This window comes from Pleuronectes platessa, chromosome 13, assembly GCF_947347685.1.
Source record: "Pleuronectes platessa chromosome 13, fPlePla1.1, whole genome shotgun sequence".
Lineage (NCBI taxonomy): Eukaryota > Metazoa > Chordata > Actinopteri > Pleuronectiformes > Pleuronectidae > Pleuronectes > Pleuronectes platessa.
The window spans coordinates 2,144,721-2,165,226 of record NC_070638.1 but is presented as its reverse complement, the minus strand read 5'-3'; positions in this window follow the sequence as shown (position 1 = coordinate 2,165,226).

Below are 20,506 nucleotides of genomic sequence, written 5' to 3'. Positions count from 1 at the left end.
TAAAAATAACCCTTTGTTAGAACAGGATTCAGATTCTGAAACACGGGAACTTTAACTCTCCAGAGAATTAAACCCATTTAATGTTTTTGTATTTATCAGCAGAAGATGAATATCTGACGACTTTAAGGTGTTAAAATAGTAAAAAAAATAATTCAGGGGCTGTTATTAAAGAGAAATCCTGGTGAGTTGCACTGAATGGCTGTTGTTTGATTCTTGATATTTGATTAAACAGAATCCAGCAGCCCCCCCCAGTGCTTCTCTTCAAAAGCCTCACACCTCCTCCGTCACTTTTTCTAAGCTGTGAAGAACAAGACCTGTTTGGAACTCGCCCAGTTTCCCACAGTCACTGGGTTCAATCCCAGAACCAATCACAGCCAGCGAGCAGACACAGCACCGACGCTCCTGGGAGACGGATAAAGAGACTGAACTCAGACAAGCGGAGAATCCTCCAGAGGCCGAGCGGCTCACAGACACTGATAAACGTTTGGTTCACGGTCGGCTTCTAAATATAGTTTCAGATCAATGCAATCAGAAACGATCTCCCCATCAGGAGGAGCAGGTCGGCTGCTGGAGGCCGGGACCCGAGGCCGGCCGCAGGAAGTAGAGCCGCGTGGCCGGGGACACACAGCCAGACAGTTTGGAAGTTATGTAATAACACTCAGGCCAATAAAGGATATTGAGTTGGGTTATGAGACGGAGAGCGAGAGATGGAGTGGGACCGGTGCAGAGACGGAGAGATGGAGAGAGAAGGAGGAAAATAAGACCGTGGAACAGAATCTGAGAATACATGGTGTTCATACTTTGTGCATCACATTCTGAAACATGTGCATGTTGCTGATTATCTATTTGAATGTGATGTAACTGTGCCTGACATTTACATTTGAACCGTGTGTTTTTTTTCATTACTGCATAAAAGGTTTCAGCATCATTGTGAATAATTCATAATCTACTCAGGGAAACACAGAAGCTCTTCATGAGAGGTGCTTATGAAAAGTGGATTTACCCAAAAAGTGATTCAGTACTAATTACAGTGCTTCAGCGCAAATGTCATAATAACCCAAATAAAACCACGTGAGACATTTATCACTAAACTGAAAAGATTAATCTGCTCAATGTTCCACTTGAAGTCAACAACAGACATTTAGACATTTGATAACTTTAATTTGAAAACAATTAATTTGTGTGTTGCCATTTGAATCATTTTTTAAGTATAAAATATTCTTTAAATACATTTAAATGTCACTTATCAATTCATCTCTTCTATATCTTTGTACTTGAGATGTCAGCTTATTAAATATATATATTTTTAAAAATAGAAAATGCTCATAATGAATAAAAAAACAAGCATAGATCTGTATTGATGTATCGACCGATCTTGTTGGTGATCAGCTGACCTTCTCCCTCCAGTCAGATGATCGGATCCTTCAGTTTAGTGTTTCTGCTGCCGGGCTCCACTGCCTCTCTAATGGACGAGGGAGCAGAGACAAGAGGAAGAGGAGGAGGAGGAGGAGGAGGAGGAGGAGGAGGAGGAGGAGGAGGAGGAGGAGGAGGAGGAGGATAATGAAAACATCAGTGTATGGGAGCAGATCCTGATCGAATCACTGAGGAAATGAGGCCTGTGAGTCGTTTGGACTCATTTACACAAGCTGCTCACTCGTCGAGTGCAGGAGGAAGACGAGTAGATGCTTCTTCACTTCTGCTCTGGGTCAGGAGAACGTACAACAGGTTGCTTTCTGAATGGCTTCAATAAAGATGCTATGAATATGGATTGTCTCAGAAAGGACACGTGGAAGAAAAAATGGAAATATAATTAACAAGATTAAGAAAATAGTCTGAATAAACAATATTCAGATTGAGAGTTTTTGGACCTTAGAGGCTTCAAGTCGACGTGTTTACATTCAGCTCTGCCAGAAGTACGATAATAATTGTATTTATGCCATAGTTATTAGGTAAGTAAACAAGTATTATAATATATTGTATATAATAGTTATTAACAACTATAGTCAAATAGAGTATTTCCGCCGAAACTCATTTACTGTAAGATGTTCTTATTTATATAACAAAATTATTATTAATTTCTAAACAATTTGTTTGTGCATTGTTTTCCTGGGATTTCCCAAAAGTACGTTCATTTCCAGCCTCAAGTTTTTGCAGCATTTTGTGATATTATTATTATTGCTCATTAAATACCAACAACTCCGTATGATGTAAACAACAATATGAATTAAATATTGTGTTTGCAACTAATCCTATTTGAAATTAAGTCTAATTAAGTCAGAGTTGGAATAATGCTGCTCATGTAAATATAGTCGATAATATAAACATTATGTAAAACACGTTTGTTTGCTCTTCTTTTTAGTTTTGTACATAGCAAGGAATAATTCAGTTCAAACATGTTCTATTTAATTTATATTCCCATAGAATTTGAATATTGATCCATCATCTCTGTGCTCAACACTTTGTCCTGATTCTTTGACGAGCTGTTATTTGAATAAACAACCTTCCCTGGCGTCCAGAGGGTGTTGAACACCGGTGACTGTTTGAAACCTGCAGCACAGGAAGTTGTTTTACGGGTCGGGACCGATCTCCTGTGACGGATAATATTTCCTTCCCTTTCAACAATGGAGCCTCCGGTGCTTCGCCGGCTGACCTCTGACCTCTGACCCCGGTGGTGAAACGTGTACGTGTGTGTTTGTGTGACAGGAATTGAACGAGGGACAAATTCCTGCTCGAACAATCCCTGCACCAGTGACATGACTCCTTGAACTGAAAGAGAAAGACAATCCTCCATTTGTAGAGATTGTAATTTGTGTTGTAAACCAGTTTGTGTGCGACTTCTGATTTCATCAGTAATCGATCAATTCAGAGGCGTTAATAACTGTAAACAAAACGTAAGGACAACTTTAATTGCCTGGCTTTTCTCTCTGATAAACATGTGTCCTGTATGAATGATCATTCAATTATTCAAACTGTAAATGTGTGAGTGAATAAATCGTATCTCTCGCTCACGCTGCAATAATTAACGTGTGATTAAAACCTTAATTACCTTCAGGGACGTCTTTTTAAATGTGTTGACGTGTTGACATGTTTACATTCACACACAGAGGAAAGAGTTTACCTGTTTGTTTCAGTCTCACTAGTTATGATTTCACTGCTTCTGTTCTTTTTTAAATGGTGATGTGACCCAGGTGAGATTTAGAACAAACATCAGGGACACGTGTTGGGGACCAGTAGGAGTGAGATGCAGAGGAAAAAGAACAAATGTGATTTGTGTCTCTGGAGCTTTGGGACTGAACCAATCAGACACAGTTAGATGATCTAAGCTCAGAAGTGTTGGACCCTCGAACACGATGACGCTGGTTCCTTCAGGTCTGACACTGAACTCTGTGATTTACGTCCCTGCTGCAGAACCAGAGCGTCCTGACCTCCAGACTGTGGTTTGCTCCCAGTTCAGTTTGACTCTCGGTGTAAACCCTGGGACTGCAGGCGAGCAGATGTCAACATCTGTCACCTGATATACCTCCGACAGATTTGAATTCTGGGTCATCTCCTCCGGCGGGACGGGATCACGTTCTCACGTCTCCGGAGCCTCAGCACAGTTTCACTTGAGGGGAAGCTGGCTCTTACGTTTCCAGGTGACATTGATCGGGTGAACTGAGCTTCGGGGGGGTGTGGGGGGGGGGGATGCTTGAGGTTAGAACAAACCGCCGCCGACGTGTTTCACGAGGCTCAGGTTTTTGTTATCGTTTCCCACCTCCATACTGACGCCAGGCCACGCCCCCTGCTCATCACACACACTCTCTCTCTCTCAGGAGGTGTGATCTCGACCTTTGACTGTGGAGAGAGGAGGCAGCAGAAAAAATCGGTGAGTCGGAGTCTCAGCTCCCACAGGAGAGACCTTTGAGATAGCTCTATCCTCTTATACATATCCTTTGCACACACACACACACATACATACACACACACGTTTACCCCACGTGGACTCACAATTTCTGATTAGGCCGCATCCAGAGCCGCGGCCCACGGGACCTCTGGGAGATCTGGATGTGAAAAGACAGAGCAGCTCCGAGAGGAAGTGGCTGCATCACAGGGACCCCTGTTAGAACCTGCTGTCCAGAGAGCTGTCAGACACACACAAACACACACACACACACACATACACACACACACACACACACACACACACACACACACACTCCTGAGCCAGATAATTCAAATGTTCTTTTATCTGCAACTAAAAACATTCACCTTCGAGTCAGAAGAGCATTAGAGGACAAATCCTCATAATTTATTTTGTAAATAATAATAAGTTGAGTCCTCCCACCTCGTTTAGTTTGTGAATTACAAATTGTTTACTTCTTTCGACTCACAACAAGAAGGTTCCTGGTTCAAATCCCAGCTTCCTTGCTCAAAAGACGTCCACATTGGATGAAAGGATGAACTGTGTAGATAATGGATGGAGGGAAATATTCCAGGTTGGAATGTCAGCTGGGATTTACTTCAATTAATATTAGCTTGTGAGGCGGATGATATTCCATATTGGCTTTTTATATTAACAAACATGAAACAACCTAAAACTTAACAATTCCCAGAATCCATTGATTCACAAGCAGAACTTTAAGAATAACAAACACTCTTTTAAATGTTATTCATCTCATAACCAAATGATACTCAAACAGAATTAAATATAGTGTATTTGTTCAGAATTCAGATCTGACTTGTGGGACTTCAACTAAATAAACTCCACACACAGTGTTCATGGTAATTAAGGAACACAGGCTCATTGATGTGCTTTTAATAGTTTGTGCACAACAACAGAACTCGAAGGCTCCGAGGGAAACATGAGTCAGAAAGAAAAGTTCAGACGGATCAAATCATGGCTTATTGATAACTGATATGTATAAAATACAATCGTGACCTGAGGCTGCAAGAAAGATAACATGATTAAGGGTCTCTACCCCGATTTGTGTGTAACTGTGTGTGTGTGTGTGTGTGTGTGTGTGTGTGTGTTCGTGTGTGTGTGTGTGCGTGTGCTCTGTTCAGATGCTGATAAATTTAGATGAAAAGACCAAAGCTAGTCATTTGCTTTAGGCTGTGAAAACCCAGTTGCCTTTGGGATTTTGCACTGTGCTTCATTTTTATAAATATCTTTATATCTTTATATATATTCTATGAAAAGTATAAAAAGGATTTATATATGTGCATCTACTAATGACATGTGAGTCTAGACTTTACAGCCTCCTGTTGTGTGTTTGATGTCAGCAGCATTTCACTAAAACTACAGAACAGAAAGAACTCAGTTAAAACTCATTGGGGGCTTAAAGCTGTTCCACCTTTGCTTTCTACCCATGAGTCTCTGCTTCTGGCTCCGGCCTCTTCAATGTTGAAATACTCATGCGTCAAATGTTAGTGATTAATTCTGAGTGCAGAGGAAAGAAAGAGTGAAAACACAAAGAGGCTGTTGGAGGAGAATCCTGGTGGGGCCGGAGAGAAATAGGAAATATCTCCGAGCCGCTCCCAGGGATGATTGGCTTCATATGTTATCCTGTCATTCCACGAGTTGTTATGAGAGGATGGAGTGGGTGAGGAAGGGAGGAGAGAGGATGAGGAGGGAGGGAGGAATTAAGGGCGAGGAAGGCAGGAGGAAATGGGAGGAAGAAAGGAGAGATGAGTAAATATGTAAAAAAAAGGAGAGGAAGAGGGAGATGGGAGGAGAGCAGGAGAATTAAGAGGAGAGAGTTAGAGAGAAAGACGGGAAATGGTTAAAAGCAGAGGAGCCGACGGGAGTAAAATCAAATCAAGTCTCACAGAGAACACGACCACGAGCAGGGAAACGGCCAATTTGAGGAAAATAGAATAAAATCCAAGTCAATAGAGTCAAAGTGATTCTCCGCAGATCGACTCCCGGCTCGTCCCCTCATCTGGTTCCAGTCCCCGGCCCCCGGCCCCCGGCCCCCGGCCCACTGCCCTCACTGGGTCACACAGGACTCCCAGAGCCCAACCCCTCCACGATCTACACCCACGTACGCAATCCTGGGAGAGCGGGCGCGCCGCCAGAGCACAACATGAACCAGCTGTTCTCCTGCTCTCACACGTTCAGCCAATCAATAGCTACAACCAGGAGAGACACTGGGAACACAGTGGAGCGACTGTGTTCTTCTTCTTCTTCTTGCATAACAGCCTGAAATAGACTCGTGCAGTCGACTTCACCGCCTCCAGTTACAACACGTTCGCCCGGATTTGACCCAGTGGCCCAGCTGCTCCTCACATGACCCCGTAACCTTAATTTCTCAGCCATTAGTGCAATTACAGCAACAAAGAGAAGGATCTTCAGAAAGCTGCAGTTGTCCTCAAGTTGCATTTGACACCTCGAGAGGAAAAACCTGCTCTGCTTCATGGCCCGAAGTCAAGAAGGAGGATAAAGATCCTGTGAAGATTTCACAACTTCTGTTAACGGAGCGGAGACGACAGGAGACGACACGGGAAGTTTATGCTCTTCAATAAAAGCAGGAATAAAAATAAACACCGGGGGAACCGGAGGAGTGACAACGAGCAGACAATTTGTGTGGCAGGAAAACAGCAGGTTTAGAAAAGAATTGTGTCTTGATTTAGAGAAACTGCTCCGTGGTGAAGAATCACCTCCCACAGCTCCTCCACCGAGGTAAACACCACGGTGAGGAGAAGCACAATGAGCCATTCAGGAGCTGCTTTGTCCCTGCTGCTGCCGGTGGCTTCTTAAATAATTCATTATTTTATAAATCATATTTTCATTTTTTGAATCGACTTATGTTATAATCATATTCCTCCCACTACTCCAGGAATAAAGCCAAACTCTCCTGGATACGAGCGCTGCCATTGTGCAACAAATAAGGCGTCTCAGGTCAGGGGATGAAGTCATATTATATTATATTATAAGTAATAAAAAATGTATTAAACAAAATAAAATGCACACTTGAACATACATCTAAAATGACAGGAACCATCTTTGGCCCATGTCCCAAATATTAACATGGAGGATTCAGGATTTGCAGAATTCAAGAGACCAATTTCAGGGAAATCATGTTGAAATGATCTTTTATTATCTGGTTAGAGAATAAAACACATAAATCTAAAGTGGTGAGAGTGAAATTTTAGCTTTTGTAGTTAAACACAAACTGAGGTTTGAAGAAGTGAGGAGCAGCTGAATCCGATGATTGACATGTGTCAAACTGAAAGTGAGAGTTTGGTTTGATTAGTGAAATCTTCTTTATAATCTCTGAGGCTCGTTAGTCAAATTAATATGTTTTAATCCACCAGTTATTAAGCTGACTTGTAGATCTTTCTCATTCAGATCACATCTATAATAATAGATAAATGTAAACAGTATCTGAACTTGTGAACACACACATACACACACACACCGGCTCAAAGTTCAAACAGACACACACACTCTCCTTCCCTTTCTCTTAAGCTTTGTTTAATTATTAATTTGCACATATAAAAAGATAAAATATTTTACACTATGAAATATTTAGTGCATGTGTGCAAATGAGGTAAAACAAAAAAAGAAGTAACACATAGCCCGAGGGACTGAAGAAAGAGAAAGAAAACTTTCCAGGACAGAGAGAAGAATTCTTTACTTTTCTCTTTTGCCTTTTTTCATTTTTTCCGCAAACTTGTGGAATCTCATCGAGTTCTCCTCACTCGTGAATCATCTTCGTGAAGCTCGTGACCTCCGCAGTTCGTAGACGAATCCGGGTTCTGATCTGGAAACAGTGACGAGGTTCGGTCACAACATTCTGCCGGTGGTTTGGATCCGATGAAGGATCGTTCGTTATTCTCCGGCTGCTGAAGGAAACATTTAGTTTGCTCCTCGGAGACGATCCGGCCTCGGCTGAGAGGCAACGGAGGACGTGAACACAACTGATCCTGAACCAGCAGCCGATCACAACTCGTTCTGCTCAAGTTGTGTTTGTGTCTGATTTGACGCCACGTGTTTCATCCTTGTTTCAAAGAGTTGCACAGTTTCTGTTCACTCAGGCACTCGTCTGGTGTCCAAGTGAAAACAAAGCTCTCATATGTTTTGTTGGTGAAATTAGATGTTTTCAAAAAGGTCTTTTTAGCATTTATCATTTGTAATAATTCAGACATTGGAAAAGATAATCAAATAGATCCTGAATTTCCTGAGACACGAATGAAGAAAATGAAACTCGTCCTTAAAGAGCTGAATGTTCTGATGATTCTTAAATAGCTGAAATCCGTCAAAGCATTACATTAGATTATTAAATTAACATATTATATTTGTTTTAAAGAAACAGGAGCAGACAGGTCCTGACCGAGCTGAAGGTTTTCTTGGCGTCATGGTTGAAATCAAGAATTGTTGGCGTCTGCTAAACTCTGCTGAGTCATGGTTCTGACTAATAAATGCTGAGTCGCTCTCTGATTGATGAATGAAGACTAAAGCAACATGTCGGCTCAGAACAATCTCTGATCTGTGGCAGCTCTCTGTTTAATCTGTTGATTTCCTGCTCTCTTAGTTTCAGTAAGCACATTTTAAAAAGATATTTTAAGTTCACACACTTGACAAAGTTATGCGAGGAATCAAATTGTTGTTTTAACTCAAAGGTAATTTATCAACCAGAGCAACACATGCACACACCAGTCATTGTCTCACATTCTCAGGAGTGCTAACAATAACCAACCACACACACTTGAACACACACAGCAGTGTCAGTGAGGCTCTTATCAATTACCTCTCAGATATGTAATTTGAGAAGCGGCTGTGGCAGCTGCTTTAACGAGCCGAGCGCTGAAGAAGCCGTCAAACAGACAGAGCGTCTGTCGGAGCCGCTCATTACAGGGCCGAGCCCCCCCCCCCCCCGGCGCTCGGACACTCTGTCACCTGTCGAGGCCGCGGCTGCACCACTGGTCTGGAATCTGCAGAGGAATGATGGAGATGTCAGCGGCAGGAAGGTAAACTGCTGTCACTCCGGCTCAGAGAGCGTGTGACAACAACAAAGGACGCTCTGACTGATGCTCCGGTGTTCTTCATTCTTCTGTCAGCTGGTTAGCTCCGCCGGCAGGGCCACCTCGCCGAGGGGCCACCTCGCCCAGGGGCCACCTCGCCCAGGGGCCACCTCGCCCAGGGGCCCCCGGGGGCCACTGACATCCTCTCCTCCTCTTTATGACCCTGACTGCAGGTTGACCCCGAGCTGCCTGAGGCCGGGTCGTGACTGACAGGAGAAGAACTCCCTCAAATTAAAGAGTCAAGACTGCCCCCCCCCCCCTCCCCCCCCCCTCCTGTCACCTCTTGGTGTGAAGGCCAAACATTTACAGGACACATCTTGAGGGTGTTTAATAAAATCTTCTTCTTCTATGATCATTATTTCCAGCTCATACTTCTTACTACGATAATACTGTTAGCTCGCCCCCTGGTGGCTGGCTGCAGTACAGGGCATAAACCCCACCTCCTCCATGTTAGCAGATGGGACAGTAACCAACCTCAGTGAAAGTACATGTACAAGCTGTTTGTCATCTGGCTAGCTCTTATCACGCTGTCGTACGTTCAAGTCGTTGCTTGAGGTTAGAAATCGGGATGAGACGTGATGATTGACAGCTGAGACCGACTCACGATTCTCCAAACATAACTGAACAATAATAACAACAACAACTTCCTCTGGATTCATATCTGATCTCTTTTCATCCAGAATTCCTCACACGATTATTCCAGCCTCACAGGAAACACTTTGACTGTAAATAACGGGTCGCTCATCATTTTGGCAGCAGAGGGAAATTGAAGGTCAATTGTTTTTACTTATAATAATGCAACATACAATAGTTTATGCCTTTTGTGTGCTTAGAAAGTCAATGTAATAAATCTGTGCTTAAACTGAGGTTTGCCCTTCGTTTGTAAGCAGATTATTCAAACAGGACGTGATGTGAAAAGACAGGAGCGAGCAGAGAGTGAAGCAGAATCACATTCGTCCTTTTCCCTGTAATCAGATCTGGAGCAGGATTTATGTTTCTCTCCTCCAGATGCAGACTCGTCTCCTGATGTTTGTTTCCTCTTGAGTTTATCTTTATTCTCTGTCATTTGACTTCTGGTTGAAACGTTAAAGAATCATGAGGATTCTCTTCTCTGTTGTTCTAATGGTCCAATCAAAGAAAGAGAATAACCTAGTTTTCTTTTATTATAAGTGATCTGGTTTCTTTTAAACTGTTAAACTGATCCTCATCCTCCTCCTCCTCATCCTCATCCTCCTCCTCATCCTTATCCTCCTCCTCCTCCTCCTCCTCCTCATCTTCTTCTTCTTCTTCTTCATGTCTGTTTCTGGGGAAAAAACAATTGTAAAGGTGTTTTACAGTCTTGAATTTGTTATTGTTGTGGTTTCAAAACAACTGAAGTCTGAACCATGGGTAGAATAATAAAATAGTTTTCTTTATCCTCCTCCTCCTCCTCCTCCTCCTCCTCCTCCTCCTCCTCCTCCTCCTCCTCATCCTCCTCCTCCTCCTCCTCCTCATCCTCATCCTCATCCTCCTCCTCCTCCTCCTCCTCCTCATCTTCTTCTTCTTCTTCTTCATGTCTGTTTCTGGGGAAAAAACAATTCTAAAGGTGTTTTACAGTCTTGAATTTGTTATTGTTGTGGTTTCAAAACAACTGAAGTGTAAAAGTCAAAATGTGGATAAACTCACGGAAGCTGTGAATGAAATGTTTATTGTTTATTTGTTGTTGATTCTCTGGGACTCGTGTTTCACTCGTGTGCATCGTGACAAAGAGCAAACAGAAGAGCTTCAGGTGTGAAGGTCGCTGCAGAGTCGACGTTTATCACAAATAAACTGCAACGCAAACCTCAGATACACAAACACACTGTTCCCCCGTCGACATGTTTACATGCTCTCTTTTAATTATTCAACCTTGTCTTTCATTCTTTTAATAAATATGAAAATGAAGTGCGATAAAACAAAGTAATAATATTGTACAGTTAGTTGAGGGAGGTTTATAGAAAGAATCCAAAATCACAAATTGGCAATTCTGTACTTTGTTATTGACAACACAACATGTGAGACCTTCAGTAAAAACGTTGCTGAGGGGAAACAAAAACAACAACAACAATCTGACAAACATGTAGTAAAAGTCTAAACAAATACAAAAGACGATAAATCATGACAAAAGGGAGACGTGCATAATGAGACACTTACGGGAAGAAACTCACAATAATTGTCTTGTTGCTTCACAAACATGTTTTTGTGTTCAACACTTAGTGGTTTTATTCTTTTCGGTTGTGTAGCCTTGTAAACATGTGGGAGAGTTTTCTCCTTCGAGCACAACACAACCGCTCAGTGTCCTCGTGTGAAAGTGGAAAACGCATCTCGGGCAGTCGACACTAAACCGAACATTAACACACACTAATGCAAAATGGGTTTTCCAGTAAATAGTAGTAGTTGTTTACGACACACACTGGTTCCAGAGTGGAAAGACTGGTGTGTCGTAAAGAGCGTCATTAGCTTCCCCTGCGTTCAGTGGGTTAGTGGGTGAGCTTCCTGTTACCGATCAGAAAACTGACATTGTGACATTCTCAACAAAATACTTTGGAAAAGAGTGATTTGGGTCAAATCCCACGAATCTAACGAGCGACCCACTCGTGTTCAAAGTGCACGTGAGTCGAGGGAAACGTTCCACGACCTCCGTGTGCCGCTCGATCAGCAAACAGCTTCTTCTAAGAGTCTGCGTTCTTTGTTTGCTCGACATCTTTGTGTCTTTTTTTTTGTGCGTCTTGTTCCAGGACATTTGCCTTTGCAGTTTCTAATGAGCACATTTAACAGCTAATTGGAGATAAACCTCTCTGCCTGCAGGCGGAAATCACCCCCCCCCCACTGTGCTGTTTGCTGTTCACATACAAAGCTCAGACAGTCGTGCCTCTCAGCTCTGAACTCATCCTCCGTCAGGCTGCAGGGGAACGAGTCTTCCTCCTCATCCTCATCCTCATCCTCATTCTCATCCTCATCCTCCTCCTCCTCCTCCTCCTCCTCCTCATCCTCATCCTCATCCTCATCCTCATCCTCATCATCTTCTTCTTCTTCATGTCTGTTTCTGGGGGAAAAAAACAATTGTAAAGGTGTTATTTAGACATTTTAAAGTCTTGAATTTGTTATTCTGTGTGGTTTTATTTATATAAACTAATATTGTTACTTCCATGTGAACGTGGGTCAAATGTGGATTAGGACTTTAATCAAAAAAGCCACTTTGCTATTTGTTGCCACAGAGAAAAAGTTATATATATATAAATATATATATATAAAAACCTCAGTTTTACAATACCTGTCTGAAGTTGTTTCCTGTTTTGCGTTGGGCTCCTTACTTTTAATTAAGGTAAATATACATTCAACCTGAAAGACCTTTGAGAGAAACAGGAACCATGTTAATACATCATTGCAGGAACTCACTCCTGCAGCCTGGTTCCATATATTAATCAAATGTGTGAGCTCAGGGACATGTATCGGCAAACAATATTTGAATTTCTCTGCCGGCTAATGCAAAAACGCTGGATAACGTTCAATGCCAGCGCTGTTAGAATTCTTGCTTTCCATAATTTCCAGTGTGCTACAGGGGGAGGAACTGGATCGGGTTGTTGAAACTCTTGGTGAAGGTCAGGGAACGATTGTGGTTACGGTTATAAAACAGGTCCACGTGGAGAAGTTCAGTAATAATAAATCGATGGAAAGGGATTTGTTAAAACTGACTGTGGGTCCTGGTTCAAGGGAAGAGACGTCGGGAAATATCAGACATTTCAATATTTCCAAAAAGAAATATTCCTGCAGAGCTCGGCTTGTTCAGAACGAGGGAAAGGTTTTCCTCTCCCGTTGAAAGAGCGAGCCGAGACTTTCCCCTCTCCTCACTTCCAACACCCCCCCCCCCCCCCCCCATGGTGGATGCACAGAGTGACTCTCGGCCCATCTCCCATCAAAGCTTCCTGCGGTGCCAACCTGCCCTCAGACTTGTGGCTTAGGGGATTTGCGGTCCTTCATCACAGCTGGGCTCTTCCTCTGAGCTCCACTTAACCTCCTCGGTCTGCAGGTCTGAGTCTCCCCCAGGCTGCACCGACACCTAGACACTGGAGGTGTGTGTGTGTCTGTGTGTGTGTGTGTGTGTGTGTGGTACCTGTGTAATGCTGTCGCTGTGCACCTGCAGCTATTGTTCCTGAAGACACACAGAGGAGCTGTTGACTGAATTCACGATCCCGAGATTCATTCGACGTTGAAACGCAGACAGAGCTGAGATGGTTATTAATACTTTTTGGTTTTGACTGAAACTGTTATGATGAGATATTAATATTGAACACTTTTCTTATTGCATTTTGAAACAGTGTGAACACAGATCAACTGCAGAGAAGTGGATCTGCTAATAAAGGAAACTCACCGGTTGTGATCCTGAACCTCCTGTGACTCTCTGACAGAAAGAAATTCCCTGCGCACTAAATAATGACACGATACTGCTTACTCAACCCCCCCCCCCCCCCCCCCGGTCTGATGGGGGGGGGGGGGGGGTATGTGCAAATATGTGCCATCACAAAAAACCTTTACAACATATTAGAGTAAAGAGAATTTCCAAAAAAAGGTTTGCTGCCTTGCTTTGGTGGAACCGATGCGTCATCACCAACGGCTTCCATGACAGGCCGTGCACCAGTATCACCATGTGTATGATTCACAGTTTTCCATGATGCATCGGTTTGTGTATCCTGAGTAAATCACATTGTGCACGTTTGTTTAGAGCTGCAGCTGCAGATCGATGACTCACAGTCAAAGAAACTCAACTCGCTGCTTTTCAAGAAAACCACACGAACTCCTGAACTCTTTTTTTTTTAAACAAACTTCACCAGGAAGCATAAACTTTGCATAATTACATTCCATGCAAAACACATGAACCAGTACAAATTGTCTGCAGGACAGAAAAGTCGCTGAATCAGCAGCGTAGTTTATCTCTATTGTCTCCGTCCTGGTTTGAAACCAGCGTCTCCATCTCGGTTTTTTGAATAAATCTTCTTGCTATTTGGCTGATGGTGAATTTGGCTCCTGTTGTTTCTCCCTGGAAAGACGCTTGCTGGGTTCATTTCCCTCTGGAGACTGGAACGTGCTCGACGTCAGCGCTTGTGGTAATCCTCCTAAGCCACTTGGGGGGGGGGGGGGGGGGGGTGGTGGGGGGGGGGGGGGGGGGGGGGGGGGGGGCTGCCAGCTGAATTTACTAAAACAGGAATTAAAACGAAGATGGAAAAATCCACCAAATTTTGCAGCTACACGTCTTTTTACTCATCGGCAGCATTCAGCAGATACCTTTGGAGAACACATGCTGGTCTGATGGGAACAGTCTCAAACCAGAACAGGCCCCAGTTGCTCCCACAACTGGGAGCATGCTCCTTGCTCCAGGGAGGAGCATGGGGGGGCACCACGGCAGCTGATTGGTTGAACTTACTGACTCAGTACTTTGTGCTGAATGCAGAGAGGCCTGTGAAGATGAAAATGAAAATTAGTTGTGCAGCTTGACGGGGCCACAACTCCAGTGTAGGTGTTGTGTTTTTTTTAGATCTCCAAGTATCTGGACCGATTCTGCTCTGCCCGACTCTGGCTCCTGGATCTGAGGCCTCGTTGGAAGGATCTCTTCTCACGGCGTCTCTGCAGTTTTAACCTTTACGCTATTTTACTGTGTTTTCAATCTGACTGAAAATCGTGCCAAGTCCACACCGGCTTTCCAGATCCTAGAAACATCACAAAAACAAGTGTAATATCAGAATCACAGCAGAAGAACATGTCAGGACCATCAAATTAAAACTCAATCTTTCTCCAAACACATTCGTAGAGACAGACTACAGAAGCTCCAGAGGATCACACGTCCCCTTCAGGTCTCAAACACATCAAGTGCTTTCATGCTGCTGGTCCGAGTTTAACACAAAAAGAGCAAAGTGCAACACAACTTGTGTAAACACGACCTGAAGCCACGTTCATCAGAAAACAAAACAAGACCTTCAGACAGTTCACAGAGAAGCTCGTGACTGATGTTATGATAAAATGGACAATATAACACAAAGTACGTTTCCTAGAAGGTAAAACACACTTTGACACATCGTTATGAACTTTTACAGGTTTTTAATTAGATTTCATATATTTATGTTTTCTAATCACTTCCGTCCTTTTCCTACATCAGGTCTGTTTCCTATTTTACTGCATGAAAAGCTCATTTCCCTTGAGAAATAATGTTCAATAAAAAAATCATACTTTCGTTTAACATTTACAAAATCACTTGTTTTTTTTATCGGAGACATATTTTTTACTGTTTCAATTACGCTCAATAAAGTTTAAATGCTTTTCATGTGGAGTCCAGAGACTAAAAAAATGTAATAAACTTGAGTTTATGAAATAGTCGTGCACATCTCCAATCTTCCACCTTGTGTCAAACCGTTCTCCATCCATCATCAGTCTCTCTTTTGACATTTGACATTTGATAAACATATAAAAAGATTGAAATGACGAAGCGACACAGATGCTCGTCCCTGGCTGCAGCGACACATGGACGAGAAGTTTGCCAGAGTTTCCTCTCGCTCCAGTAATTTATTCTTTGCTCTGTGAGCGCACGTGGGCGTGAACAGCTGTGAGGAGATCAGCCCGGGCCCCGAGTGACAGAGCTGCAGAGTGTGGGCACGCGTTTCACCCCCCCCCCCCCCCCCCCCCCCCCCTGCCCCCCCGCCCCCTCACGGCTCTTCACTTCCCGAATAAACCGTCGGAGAGAAAAATGTCCGTTAGAAGAAGCGGTTCATTCTGCTGCCGAGCCGTCGGCTCTGTTTCTTGTGTTTTGTAAAACTTTTTTGAATTTCTTTTCTCTTTCACACCAAACTTTTGTGAGGTTATGAATCATATTCTTTCTTCTGTTTTTGACAAAATGAGATGTATCGCCCCCTGCAGGAAGTCGGGTACTGATCACAGGCCCTCCTCAAGGTCAGATTAGATGATCTTTGACAATCTGCATATCCATAAAAAGAAAGTGATAAATGTTCTAAAGAAGGTGTTCGTACATTTTGCTTGTTCACGATCAAATAAACTGGATTTATACATATTCTACGAAACTATGACTTTGAATATGGTATAACTGCTGAACATCATCATGCTAACATTGTCACTGATAAAAGTTAGTATCAGCAGTACCAGAGGAAACAGAACAATAAACTTCAGAAATATTAAAAAGATGTTGTGACAGCGCTGGATTTTTATTGGTTAGGCCAAAGGTGAAGTCGTGTCTCCCGTCCAATCAGGACACTTGCATTTCAAAACAACTTCAGATCAAGATATCAGAGGCAGAAAATGAGTCTGATTCAAAAATATCTCCTCTGAGAAACTCGAGATCTGATTTGTTTCATCTTATCAGAAGAAGCAGTTTGATCAAATCCACTTATTCAAGATTAAAACCACAAAGTGAAAAATAACCATGAAGCCACTTCAAAGTCCAACAGATCATTTTTCCACATCAGTCGTGAATCATGTGAAGTAAACTTAGCTTTGTCCATTCTGTCCAATCAGCAAAGCAACTGGTGTCATGAAGCTTCCTCATAAAACTAATACTTCATGATCATAATGTCAAAGTCACCTCAGATTGTACTCTCTGCGTTAAAGGTTAATCTGCTCTGATCGGGGGGGCGCTGACTTCCAGCTGCAGGAGTCTGACGACCACAAGTGAGAGGCGGGGGGGGGTTTGCGTGAGGCTCTGGCGTGAGGCCGCTCTGGAATGAGGCCGCTCTGGAATTAAGTTTTACAGCCGACCAACAAGGTGTTTAACTGTTTGAGGTCTCAGGGATAAAAACACCATCACATTCCTTTTGCAGTTTTATGGCGGAATTTTAATGATGCAGTCGGTGTTGGTGTAGAATACCTGAGTGTGTGTCTGTGTGTGTGTGTGTGTGTGTGTGTGTAATGCTACTTTATTGTGTCCTACTTATAGTTTACACAACTGTACTCAAACCATATGTTCATACCTGGGACACAGGATTATCAGACAGGGCGGAGACGTCTCTCTGAAACATAACTGAACTGTATAAAGTATAATTTATTGAACTGAATCTTCCACTTGATTCCAAAGACGTGTTAATTAATTTTATTACCCCGTGCACCACGGAGGCAGCAGCAGGATAATAAACTCAAATATGAACAAAATGACTCAATAACACACGGACGAGTTCTCCCAGGAGTATGACTTACTTATCTCCACCTGATTAACTCTGTGAGTTTATGAGTCAAAGGTCAACGATAGTTTGATTTCTGAGATATGGAATAGCAGAGAGACAATCCAACGATGATATGGATCAGAAAATTACTCCCTAACATGTGATAAGTAAAATAATAAAGAAAGAAATGATATCAGGCACAGTTCAGAATTCTTCCAGGACTCTGTATGACATCACCATAACGTCACTGAACTCAGGAATGTCATAGAGCACTAACTTTAACAACCAATATCATTAGAGATGTTATCAACAGCTTTTTGGGAGAAATATAAAATTAGAAGTTGCCTGATGAATGGGAACATGGTTTAAATATCTGTATCTGTATTTTTTAAAGTCCTGGTCATGGCCACACAACGAATCATCAACTCTGCTGTTGAATTAATATGCAGCCCATGTTTGTGTATTTGTTTATTTGGGCAGCAGGTAAAAGGTTTCTCTTCTCTTCTGTGCCTCTAATTAGTTTTTACAAAGACACCATAAAAGCCACAAAGCTGCTCCACCGAGGTTGATCTGTTCTTTGTTCAGCTGTGATCCAACAGCTCAGTTTGTGACGTGACAAAGTTCAAATGATTCCACCAGGAAATGCTCTGATTAATCATAAATGTTATTTTAATATATATATTTCAAATCTGTTTGTATCGGACGACTTGGTGATGATGAAGTGTGAGTTCTGATTTACCTCCTGGTTGCTCAGTGTGAGGTCTAATGAGGCAGAGGTGACACGGCAGTGAATCCATCACGCTGAGCAGGTACTGTAGTCTGATCACATCCTGTCTCATGGTTATCATAAAGAAAACTGACGAGCCGGATAAAACCACCGCCACGCTTCCACATCAATATTCTCCACGGGAGCCCCCCCCGCCTCACAAGACGCCATATTCATAAACAAATTGTGATTGGCCGTAGCGGGGGCGTCACTTTAGACGGCCAATCACAACGACTCTACATGAAGTCGAACCCGCGGCGCTGGAGCACACGTTCAAACACACGTCTGCCACCGTGTCCCCTCCTGGTAATATATATATTTCTTCTTCTGGAGGATGAACACCGAGCTCCTCGCCGCTCTGCCTCAGTGCCTTCCCCCCCCCCCCGGCCTAAGCTCGGGAGCCTGAGGCCTTTTTTTTTTATATCAATATCTCTGCAAAGCCACAGAAAATTGCTGAAAATGAAAAATGAAATAGGTGCGTTGTGTGTCTGTGTGTGTGTGGAGCGTTTAAAGAGTGGGTGAGTGGCCTCATGAGAACAGAGTAGCTGAGGAGAATCCAGCCTATGGGAAGCAGCAGGCTGTGCAACCCCCCCAGCCTCCCCCCCCCCCCACCACCACCACCCCACCACCACCACCCACCCACCCCCTCGAATCTGCTCCCCGGCAGATTCTCTTTTTTGGAAGCTTCCAAATACAGAGACAAGAATTTGGAAGCAGCAGAAACCAGCCGGATCCTCCTGCTCACAAACATAATTATTCACCAGGCTCCGAATATGAGCTGCAGAGAGCGTGTTGATGCTGGAGGCCGAGTCATAACCAGGATGATTTACAAGGGAGGTCAGGTCGAGTCCAAATTCTTTCAGTTCGGGTCCTTGTTTGTCGGCACAGACTCTGAGTTCGAGGTTAATCCGGCTGCTGCCCGGTGTTTATGGTCTTTTAATCCAGGTCGACATCTGGGATCAGGTTTGATGATCCTCCCGTCGGCTCTGATTTGTGTCTGACGTCTTCAGATCAAGTCTCTTCTCTGTTAGATTCCATTTGTTAGTTTGAAGTGGAGGCAGCTTCCTGCATGTGTTGATCATAATCAAATAAATGAAACTGAAAAAGATATTTGTCAACTGCACCTCACCTGCAACCAGGTTAATCTGTAAAACAACGTGGGGATTAAAAAAAACTCCCTTTGAATTATCAGATTATCTGTTACACGTTATGTTTATCTCATTGATTATTTGAACCAGTACAATAATATGGAAAATGCTGAATATTTCCATTTAAAAGGAAAATACCATCAGATACATTTTGGATTATTTGAGCCACAGAATAATAATCTGATGGAAACTGCAGCAGAGAGAATATAAATCTAACCTGACATATCTGTTATCTACCAGAATCCTGAGGATCCAGCAGGTTTGCACTTGAAATATCAGAAACTAGAAACTTAACTATTCCAATTTATGAGTTTGATTTTAATATATTTTCGTTTGTCTTCATAATACGATGACAGACGCTGAAGTTCAACAAGTCTGACAATATCTGAGAGAATAAATTAATTTCTCTCACATCAGTGTCACTTTATTTCATGACGGCTGAGAAGCTGGAGATGAATCTGACTCATAACCCCCCCCCCCCCCGCCCCCGCTCACACACTGTCCAATTACCTGCTAATATCCACAATGCCTCTGTGTGTGTGTGTGTGTGTGTGTGTGTCTGTGTGTGTGTGTGTGTGTGTGTGTTTCTGTGTGTTTCTCGGAGTAACTCAGTAAGAATGAGTGAAGGATAAAGATGCTGGAATGACACACATGTGGGTAAGTGTGTGTGCGCACTAATATGTGTGCGCTCAGTATGTGTGTGCACTCAGTATGTGCACCATGTGTTGTCTGCATGTGTAGGAGCATCTGTGATGGATCAAGCTATCTCTGGAATGACATTCTTGTGGGCGAGTCTGCACGCGTGTGTGTGTTTGTGTGTTTGTGTGTTGTGTATGTGTGAGTGCACGTGTGTGTGCATGATGGATCAACCTATCTCCACAGCGGCAGGATGACAGAGAGGAGCTGAAGATGGTGAAAATGGGAGAATGTCCTGCTGCTGTGACCGGAGTTCAGAAGTGTGTGTGTTGGCTCCTGCAGAGACGAGAGAAAAGAAAAACACTTTAGAAAATTGTCTGGTCTCACAGAGAAGATCCAGATTATGGCTTTTTACAATTTGAAGATAATGACTCTTGTGTATGGAATGCTAAATGTATGAAAGAAAACATGAAAAATAAACAAATGAATGTAGAAATGCATAAATATCAAACGTTATCTCAGAAGTGGAGCGGCAGTTCACGAATTAAATAATGTAGATTCCTGTAAAAGTCCAAAGAGCAAGTAGAATGAAATACATGAGCTGCAGGAGCAAGATGGAGTGTGGTTAAATATAAATGTGTGTTATTCTGTCGAGTGATAAAAACGCACAATCTGCACCAACATCAGCAGTTTAGACTCATAAACACACAAGAAAGCACTTTGACTTTATTTCCCCCGCAGGACGCCGGGCACTCGGAAGGTTTCACTCGACT